General features: G+C 31.0%; 1 protein-coding gene across 2 annotated transcripts in view; it reads right to left on the bottom strand.

Moving 5' to 3' along the window:
• Nucleotides 1-11,159, bottom strand: part of LOC107442412 (hexosaminidase D) — a 185,201-nt gene that overhangs the window by 137,433 nt on the left and 36,609 nt on the right. For both annotated transcript variants that reach the window (XM_071177232.1, XM_043043133.2), the window contains exon 2: nt 6,645-6,693. The gene's annotated coding sequence lies outside the window, so the exon portion shown is untranslated. The remainder of the gene's footprint in view (nt 1-6,644; nt 6,694-11,159) is intronic.

Here is an 11,159-nt window from a genome sequence, read left to right as displayed (position 1 = left end):
AGTCAATGGGTTATCTTAAAATATTTATTTGCGCAGGCGACTTTTTTTGGCGGTTTTCTGGACTATCGCCAAATATATAAACATTTATTGCGGCCCAATTTACCACCCAATTTTTTTAAAATTTTGTCTACCCCCACTAATTCAAGGGTCTAGATTCCAAATATGTAAAAAAAATTATATGTTTATTCAGAGAAAGTACGTTTTTGTGTCTGATTTCGTAACTTAATTAATAGTTAGCACTAATTAATTAGCATATTTGAGGTCACCCCCAGGAACCATTAAGATTGACACTTAGTTCGTGAAAATCCGATCATTAGAACGAAAGTTATTCAGGGTGATTCGTTTTTTTTTTTTGCGGACTGTACAATAGTATCTCTTATGTTGTTGCGTCCTTTGCCAGAAACAAATGTCAACATATTGAATTAAATAAAAAGTCATTGAGTTTTTTCCTTTTTTTGCAACAGAAGGCGGTAGAGCAATTTCTGAAATACTTGAAGCATTTACAATAGTAATTGTTACGCCATTGATAGTTCACAGTAATACCTACAGAAGTGCTTGGCGTCTAAATTTGCTACCAAAACATTGGTAGGCTTTCTAAAGTTAGATGGAGCCTTATAGAAACTTAATCCGTACAAATTAATATTCTTCCTATGCAAACAAAAGGAGCACTTAAATACAAAGGAAAGACATTTTAACAAAAATGACCAAAAGATCTTAACAAATAAAGGCAACGCTGAAGTTCTAGGATAAAAACTTTGAAAGCTGGAAGCACCATAACAGAAGTCCGTATGATCAGGAAATGCTTTCTCTGGCCCTCCAATAAAGAGTACATAAACACCATTCAGTTGTAAGTCGGAGTTCACAGCCCCAAGCAAACGAAGTAGATAGGCTTTTATTTATTTTTCTGTCTTACCTATATATATATACATATATATTTTACGTGGCAACATAAACGCATGTATTTCTATCTATTAGCAACACTATAATTATTATTCATTTTTTTTCTTCTTTAGGTTGTCTTAAGTAGCAATTTTAGTATTTAAAAAATTAGTTATGCGTTAAGTATTTATTTGCATTCATTTTGCTAGGTTGCCATAACTAATAGTTTAAATAACATTGAATAGACAGTTATACGATAAGTATTTGTTTAGAATGCTTTTGCATAGAAATAAAAACTTAATTACGAATTTGACACTTATCCTTTCTAAAATTACTGTAGAAATTTCATACTTAACCGGTGGTATGGTGCCGCATACTATCAAACCAATTATAGGTGACGAATCATTCCTTTTTCGAGCAAATGCATGTAGCTCAATCTCTTGAGGTGCATGAGGAAGTAGTACAGCACGTAATGGAGCATTGGGATGCGTTTTCTATCTTATCTCTTAACAGATTAGGAAGTAATTTTAATACTTCTGCTGCGTATTATGCTGGTTTGTATGGTTAAGGTGGTTTGTGTGATTTAATGGCTGTCGGGTCGATTTTTAATTATTACTAAAATTCAATACAAAAAGAACTTTGACATCTCTTGAAAGTAGTTAAAACTGAAATAAAAGTACGGTTAAAACACAAACTAGAACTGATTAAAAACACAACTGAAATATTAAATCACGAACTAGAACATAATTAAAACACATTGTGTTTGAAAAAACTACCAATACTAACGTTAAAAACTTAACTTTTTAATAATCTTAAACATAAACAGTTCTACCAAATAATAAATATCATACTCAAGAACAAACCAAAAACTGAAAAACATCGGTGGCGCAATTAGATCATCCATCGTTTTGCAATTTATTATCGTTTTTAAATTCCAGAAAAATAAATGATCTACTTCATCGCTTATAACAAGTACTTCCGCTTGCGCAACAGCAAGACTGTAAAAATATTTGGTTATTATATTTTTCAAAACTAATTATGATGTAAGGATTGGAAGAAGGGTTGAAGAATTACAATATTTAAATACTGTACTGCTGTGCATTCGACTTGGTTACCATAAACGTTTATATGTTGCGCCAGATAGTTATGAAACGTGACCAAGGTGGTCGCCAAAAGCAGCTAGTAGAAAATTATATAATGGAGAGTTAACTATCCTTATTTAAGCAACATTTTTAGTCAAGCAGTCGTGTCCGATTCTTAATCTAAAATTGGGAACAGCTATTTTCCAAATAATATTCCGATAGCCTGCAATGGCATCTTGTCCGGAAATCTTTTTTTTTTTCAGAACTTTTGTAAAAACTGAAAAATCAAAAGAAACTAAAAATCACCAAAGCAATTGATTAGCAAGAAGTATAAGGATAGTATAAATTAAAACAAGTTAAATTTATTATAGTACCAGAAAGTTGAAAAAGTTTCTCACATCAACTTTTTCCTAAAAAAAAAATTAAAAAAAAAAGACTATTTCAATAAAATTATTTTTAGTTTCATACATAATTTGAATTTTTAAGAATATCTATATAGCATTTTGANTTTTTTTTTTTTTTTTTTTTTTTCCAGAACTTTTGTAAAAACTGAAAAACCAAAAGAAACTTGAAGAAACTAAAAATCACCAAAGCAATTGTTTAGCAAGAAGTATAAGGATAGTATAAATTAAAACAAGTTAAATTTATTATAGTACCAGAAAGTAGAAAAAGTTTCTCACATCAGTTTTTTTCTAAAAAAAAAAAAAAAAAAAAAAAAAAAAAAAAAAAAAAAAAAAAANGTTTCATACATAATTTGAATTTTTAAGAATATCTATATAGCATTTTGAGTACTCATGTTTAGCGTTTATAGAAATTAGTTTGCTATTTGTAATTGCAAATTCTGTATGTGATTTATAGTACTGCAGATTTTATGATAGTTTAAATAAGCAGACTATATAATTATATATTTGACTATTAAGTCATTAAAAAAATATATTTTACAATATTAATTTATGTAAAATATTGAAGAATTAATGATATTTTAATTTCTTAAGAAATTCACTAAATTTAGTTACCTTTCCAATTATTGCTTTTTAGTTTTCCTTATTTAAAAATCATACATTAAATGGTTCGGAAATTAATACTATTTATTATTTAAACTAAAATATTATTATTTAAACTAAATTTTTTAACCTAATAATAGTTATTTAACCTAGTATTATTATTTACATTAAATTATTAAACCCATTATTATTTAAACTAAATTATAAACTGTATAAAAAATTGTCTTAAAGATATTTCTTTTTTGAAAAACAAAGAGCTTTTTCCACTTGAGTTGGAAAAAACTTGCCCTCCCTGCCAAAAGAATATTATCGTAAGGAAGCCTTAAAAATACTAGAAAAGAATTAACGTTTCCTTGATATGTGATGAATATCTAAAGAAAAAGATTAAAATATATTCAATAAATAAATGAAATAAATTTATTGGAAATACAAAAGCCTTAAAGGGAAGGCTAATCATCTAAATTAGGCAGTTAAAGAAATTCGACCTTGAGTGGAGCTAAGTCAAAAAGAGTAAAGGACAAAAAAAATGATAAATCGAAACCAAATAAGGAAATTATTGTTAAGAGACACGATCCACTCCCACAAAGCAAAAAAGAACCCATCATCTGCAAGACATCTAATCCGCCATCACAAAAAAGGCACTAATTAGTTGATGGAAAAGGCGTAAGTGGAGAAAATTCAGGCGTCTTTAGAACAGGCTAAAAGAACAAAACGAGGGAACAAATATTCATTAGTGGAATTACTTCTTGTGCGGTTTCGTAAAAGTCGAGAAAACGATGCATTATTAAGTTTGAAAAGGCTTATCTTTTGAAGCTCGATGGGGCGGAACTAGATCCTACTCGTCTCTTTTGAAATCAAACTTTTATCTCGCTTTGATGGCATCATAACTTTTAATCCTTTTTGTGAAATTCCAATCCCTAAAGAACATAAAAGGTATGAAAGACAGTTTTCGATCGCGGAAAGACAAATTAAATGATTCACGAAAATTGTTTGACATCTGAAACCCCGATTTTTAAGATTAAATGCGATGGAACAGTTTGTTTCGCCCAACTGTGATTTATCAGACGAAGATATTGATTGCTTCTTTGTTTCATGCAGAGAATGATCATTTCGGTTCGACAAAGGGAATGAATATAGGATGAAGCGTCATCAAAGATTTGATCAATAATTTACAAAAAGCTCAAAGATAAGATTCAATCTCTTGGCAGGGGATTTTGAACAAATTAAGTTTTTGAATCTTCTCTACAGTGCAGCACTTAACATGTAAATTTTCATGCATTGCATCAATAGCTCCGTGTAATGTGTATTAAATTGATTATACTATGTGACCCATTTTTAATGTTTTTTACAACCCTGAACTCTAAAATGCATGAAATATTAATAGCAGTCACAACGATAATTTTTTATTTTAATCAGAATGTGCTTAGCAGCGCCACCCAACGGTCAAACGAGATAACATAATTTAGGCGATTTAAGAAGCTCATTTTTTATACATTCCGGGAATCAACTTCCTACAGTACTCTGGGTAACACGAAGAGAAACCTTAACAATAACACATTTTAAATAATCCACAAAAATGAAACAGACTATAAATAGTTTAATAAATATATTAGAAAAGAACAATTACCAGATATTCCATACGCGTTACAAAATATATGACTAATATTAATGGACAACTAATCAAGTTTTCATTTCTTGACGTCGCTAAGTAAACTGCTACCTTAGCTTACAACCAAAGCATAAATATTTTCCTCATAAAAGCCTCTTCTTTGCTCTGAGTATAAATAAAAACCGGTTCTGAAGCGTGAGAAGGTTTTTCCTTCCTCATAAATATACAAAGCAAAATTCATTATGTAATAGAAACTGTGCAACCTCTTTCTGTGCTTCGGAAATCACCTTAGTAATGAGGACCGTTATGAGGCAAACATTCAAAAAGAAAACAGTTAACAGGCTCCGCCCCATTGGCGTTGTGTATACTAATAATGGCTTCTTATGCCATCTTTTTCACCACAAAAGCGCTTTCTTAGAGTCTTTTTCCAGTGTAAATTGAATATCCGAAGGAAATAATACATCCGGTTTTGCATTGCAATCAGGTCCTAAAAACCAATATCGGTGAGCAAAATAACATCGCAGTAACAGTCACAATGAGAAAAAAATATTTACGATAAAAGGTCAAAGAAACAACCCAAACTGAAATTTTGGTGTTTCACGCAGTCTCACAATGCGATCTTGAGTGCAAAACTATAATGAATCTTATTTTCCCGTCTTTGTGTTGAATTTCTAGAAAAAAATGATCGAAAAATGATGCAATTAAATTTCAAATTTCTTAGGAATTAAAAACTGTAATGGCCCCCATTACGCAGGTTGCCCCATGGATAAGAACAAGTTCAGCAAGAAATGACGAAAACAAATTTCTTCTACATCAAATCTGCCAAAAACTTGCAGCATCAGCCAAATGTTTTTAGGCTAATTACAATCAGCACATATGCTTTAAAAGTTAATGGGGACGCATGCGAAGATTCATTTGACTGAATTTGCTTGGGTTAATCGCAATAAACCTTTAATAAGGCTATACAACTAGCCATGGCATTCTAGCCTAGTTAAAAATTGCATATTGAACAAAACACGATATATTTTATCATTAGTCTAAAGTAGGGCATGAAATTTCAGCTCTAAAGGTAAGCCGGGCTAAGATTTTAACAGATGTAGTATGAGAGAATTTTCGTTTACCAAAACAACAAAAATATGTATAAAAATTTAAATATATTTATTGCAAAAAATAAATAAAGATGATATTTATTTAAAGTAAAGTTGCCATAAGGTTTCAATCATCCACATATCATTAAAGTAAGAAAACATCAGAAACTTTCTCATACTTTATAATACTTCATGTTTGTATACCGCTGTTTTCCGCACTAAAATTCCGTTTCTATAATTCAAAATATATTGGGGGGGGGTCCAATTATAGAAATTCTGAATAAATCATTCTAGAGAATTCTGAGTGCTGCAGTCTCGTAAATGAGCCGAAGTTATGTCCAGATGCTTTACCCAGATTTTGCACAAAAACACTGACTCTGGGAAAAATATGAATGGTAGTTATATTCGAAACATAAAATTTTAAGACAAAACTTAAATTTTCGGTTGCCAATAGCGAGCTGGTAAGTGGACATTTTGCGCCTTGGCCTAAAGTGTTCTCACTGCAATAAATTTCAAAAATGTCACGCTGGATAGAAAATATGAAGATTTTTTCAATTAGTATTGAGTACAGCAAAATGACTGATAGCATACATTTTTACACCGATTTGAAAAAGCTTAAAAAAAGAATTTAGAAAAATTTCAGGGCAGTGTTTGCAAAGAATATATAAGTCTGTATACATATTATTTGGTGTATGCACTCGCCTACTTATCTTGGAAAAAGATTCTGCACATAGACTCGCTCAAATAGACTTTTTCTCTTAGCAATTAGCATTTTTAACAGCTACAACTAACTATTGTATTGCAAAACGGGGAAATCTCCCTAGTCGGTCGTGTACTGATTGTTTACAAAACTGGTACATATTCTCGATCAGCCGAGAAAGTGTTAATCACAGAAACCATACAGAATTAGAATACAATATCACTGATTCATAACAGACTTATTTTCCAAATAAGAATTTTGTATGAATTTAAATAAACTTACCTGATGAAGATAAAGTATCATGCCAATAATTTAATATTTGGGTTTGATCCTGAAAATAAAATAAAATAAAATTTCAATAAAAGCATTAGCTAACAAGCAAAGCATTATTTCAAGCATGTATTCAAGCATGTTCATTATTATAAAAAGAAACATAAAATTTTTATTATAAATAACATTACGATATTTTTTCAAGAGATTTGGTTAAGTCTTTGAAAGTCTGCAGATGCCTGCAATCTGCAAAGAAACAGCAAATAATTACTTTATACTATATGAACTACTAGACGTTTAAGGTTCATGAAATTAAATCCAAATAATAACTTTTATTATAGGATTAAAATATCATTAAACCTCAGATAAAAATAAAAGTATACACACAGTAAAAGCATCAAATAGGTATCGATTGATTCCAACCCATGGCTTATTTGTGAGTAATTCACTAAGAAAATATCCATAAAGATAGAATTCCAAACAATCAGTAAGTTGGCGAGGGTGAAAATTTTGATTTATGATTTGCCCAGAAATCGATTATAATTCTGCTCGCCAAAGAAATATTAAACGCCAGTAACTATCTTAAAATTGAATTTCCTCACCTTCTCTGCTTCCTCAAGACAGAATTCGAACTCTTAATTAGATGGCGAACTATTTGCCTAGGAAATTCTCTCCAAATCGATTCTGCCATCATCGAAAGGAAAACAATAATAATAAAAAAAGCAGTTTTTTTTTCTACGAGAAGATAGAAAGAAATCGATCATTTCGCGTCCTATACCGTTGCCACCTTTATCAAAACAAAAGTTCAAAAGAAAAACCATAAAAACTTAGCAGGGCATGGTGAACAAAACAACAACAAAAAAAGAATAAACTAATGCCTCCACTTTCTCAAAGAAAATTCTAAACTCATTCGTAAAAGAAAATAAGATTGATTGTCTCTTACAAGGGTAAGAAAACATAAAAATGCCCCTCTTATCTTAAAAGAGGATTAATAAATCACAAATCTGGTGCGCGCTTTTTGGGAGGGTCATTGTAAACAGAAAGAAAAAAAATACATTGTTCTTTCTCAACGAGTTATGTGTATTTGAAAAAACAAACAAAAGGTTTGCTGTTACGTAACAAGATTAATGGCAAAAATAAAGGAAATCGTACAACCGGACAACGACGAAACTTTTTTCGCTTATAGCAATAATCTTTACCGAAACAAAATGGTATTTTTCTTCTTCTTTTTTTTAGGGAAAAAAACAACTGTTGGTTTGTCCCCTGGTTTAAACAATAAGATATTTCTATTACAAAAAAAGAAAAAAACACACACAGTTTTCAAAAATGCAGCTTTATTCGATGTAAAAAATTTATGAACCTATTTTATTTTGTTGCGCAGACCTGGAAAATCGAAAATCATTGAAATTACGTTACTATTGCGCAATAAATAAAATATTTTTCTGATAGGAATGCTTCGAGAATTTTTTTTTATTATATAATCACCAAAGGGAAGCACAATTAAAAAAAAAACCAACTCACACTGAAAGAAAGTTGTAGCTTATTTTTGAATTCCATATCAGTTAAAAAATTCTCATGATCACAAAAATATAAATATTTAAAAACAGATCTGAAAACTAAGTTCTCAATTAGAAAAAAAAAATGATATTTGGAAAGTAAATTTCTATTAGAACATTTACAAAAACATTTTCCGTTTTACGGAGTTTTGAAAAATATACATAAACCGGAGAATTTTCTAATACACCATGAGAAACTGGTTCCAGTATAATAGAGGCTTGACGAGCAGCGATTTTCCAATTCAGCGACTTTTAACGACCCGCTCTACTGTTCGGCTTTTTTTTTTAAATAAAAATTCTTGATTTTTTTTCTTCAGGAAACAAATTTTAAAACTAATAAAATCTTGTCTAATAATTGGCACCTACTGCAGCCAAGAAGAAAATGTCCAAAAAAGAAAGCAAGTCGTTTAAGTCCGCTGGATTGTAAATTAGTTGACGGACAGAGCCTCTACAATTTAAGGGTCATTCTCATTGCATGCGAATTGAAAGATGCGGACGAGAACCTGGTTGGCGAGTTTTATGCGGGAATTGCAACAATCAGGTTCTCATTCGCAGACACGAATTTTCCGCATACAGTGAGAATGGTCCCTTTAAACATTTTCATCTATCTTCGTAGAGAAAAGACATACAACCGATTCTATTACTTGGCGAATTCTGCAAGTTCCTGTTTAAAAAAGGAAATCTTAATTTCTAGCCAAGTGCAGAAGGCGGCCTCCATCGATCATGAACAAGAAGTGTGACAAATCTTTACGTTTTGACTATGAAGTCAAATAACAACAAACTTTTGTAAACCATAAACTACAAAACAAAAAAAAAATTAAAAAAAGGTAGAGCTGCCAATCTCGAAATTCTAGCAATTCATAACAGTTAAAATAGTAGTGATAAACATTGTTTTACACAAAAATTTAAACTAATGAAAACTTAATTCTCTTTTTAACGTAAGTTCATTGGCGTAACAAAAGGAGTAATTTAACATTAAAAGTCACATGCAATGTGCTATTTAAGATATGAAACTGTGGCAACTGTCTTAATGTCTTAATGTGGAACTGACACCATATCATGTTTTTAACTGCCCTGCAGTCGCTGCAGGCCTTCACCTCTGAAACTACCCCACAGAAGAGGATTTGTATTCATTTAATGCCATAGAAATAACAAAAACTATTCAATCACACCATAAAATATGATTCAATAGAGGATACGACACCAACCAAGATGAATAATAATAGATGTAGTTTATTTACGTACAAGTGTTGCACAATGGGCTATTGGCGACTCGAAGACATGCCATCACAATTTTGATCCTCTGCGGGAGGGGATGGCTCCCCGCTTCGGCAGACCGCTCAAATAATATACACAGGGGAAGAGATATAATGATCCATTGATATAATGTAAAGCAGTTCCTCGAGTTGAGTTAAGGTCCTTGCGTATAAAAAACAGTTTAACAGTTAACGAACACAATACGATAGAACAGTTTAACGAGGACCAATACTGCACATCCTCTGTCCCTGCGCACTCTGATCAAAGTGGTTGTCATCCCGCATTAAGACCACAGACAGTGATGCTTGACTTCGATGATCTTCTGGGAACCGTGTCTAAACGATAAGTCAACTGCGGGACAGATAATAATATTTGAACCAGTACATTAATTTTCAGCTTTTGACACCAGGTTTTCTAAGGGCTTTACCTCCTTTTATAAACCAAAAAAATTGATACGCGTCGAAAACTTGTTAACCCTGTTTTGTACTATTTTAATGCCATGGCGATGAAAATGAAAAACAGTTGGCACCTCTCTCGTGAAGAATAGGTTGACATTCTAAAATCCAGAAATACCATTCCAAGGGGAGAATGGAATCGATTTCTCAAGATTGATAAGCAACACGAAATTTCACTTTAAAACTGCCAAGAGTCCACCCACCCCCTTCTTTATTGAGTCCAGAGACTTTATTTGTTTTAATTAATGATCGAACTTTTAACGATGGCGGAATTGTAAAGACACAAAAGAGAAAGCTCTTTTCCAAACTGTGTAACAAAACGCAGGCCAGTCGATAATGACATTGTGAACTAGTTAAGCACATGCAGCAATTTGCGGACACGCTTTTAAAGTTTCTTTTAGCTTAGAGGAAAAAATAAAATGAAGCAATGAAACAGGTACTACATCAACTTTATAAGGACAGAGCTTAACTCAGGAACTCATTAATTAAACGTTTTTTCCCCCTCTTCTATGAAAGAGCTTAAAAGTCTGATATTTTGAAGAATTATTTTCAAAAATTTGAAGCGGATTATTTATTAAGATAGGTTCTTATAAATAAAGGACTCCATACTTTGAATAGAGTATTTAATAATGGATACAACGTTATTAACATCTAATCATTCACATGCAACCTTTCATATATAAGTTCAAAATGAAGAATAAAACAAAGAGGAATTAAAGACATATGAAAAAAGGGGGAAATAATAAGTAATAAGTAAAAAAATAACAGACAGCTTTAAAAAAAAAGAAAAAAAAGGGATAAAATTTTATTTAAAAAACTAGAAAAAAAAGCCGAAAAAAAGATATAATCTTTTCATCAGCCCACACGATTATATCCGTAAAACAGAGTGCTTTCTGATACTGTATCAATAAAGCCAAAGCAAAATATATTAGTACAATAGTGTGAGGAGCACTCAAAAAAAAATTTTTTTATAAAAATTACAACAAATAAAATAGAACACAAAAAGTAAAAATAACATGTAAAAACAGAAAATAAAATAAAATAAAATAAAAAGAAAAAACAGTAAAAATGTATTATAAAGCGAGTAGCAAAATCAGATCAACTTACATGGACGGTATATTTTTCAAGAATGATTTAAAAATGTTTTCACAGAAAGATTGCCAGATTACAAAATATGAAAACAAAAGCGCAAATTGAGTGTAACAAGAGGGTTTTAAAGTGTCGTTTTTACTGCACTGCTGAAGTGATTTGTTATTCTG

The sequence above is a fragment of the Parasteatoda tepidariorum genome, chromosome 2 (assembly GCF_043381705.1).
Source record: "Parasteatoda tepidariorum isolate YZ-2023 chromosome 2, CAS_Ptep_4.0, whole genome shotgun sequence".
Lineage (NCBI taxonomy): Eukaryota > Metazoa > Arthropoda > Arachnida > Araneae > Theridiidae > Parasteatoda > Parasteatoda tepidariorum.
Note: the sequence above shows the minus strand (reverse complement) of the source record. Positions and strands in the feature narration are given on the sequence as shown.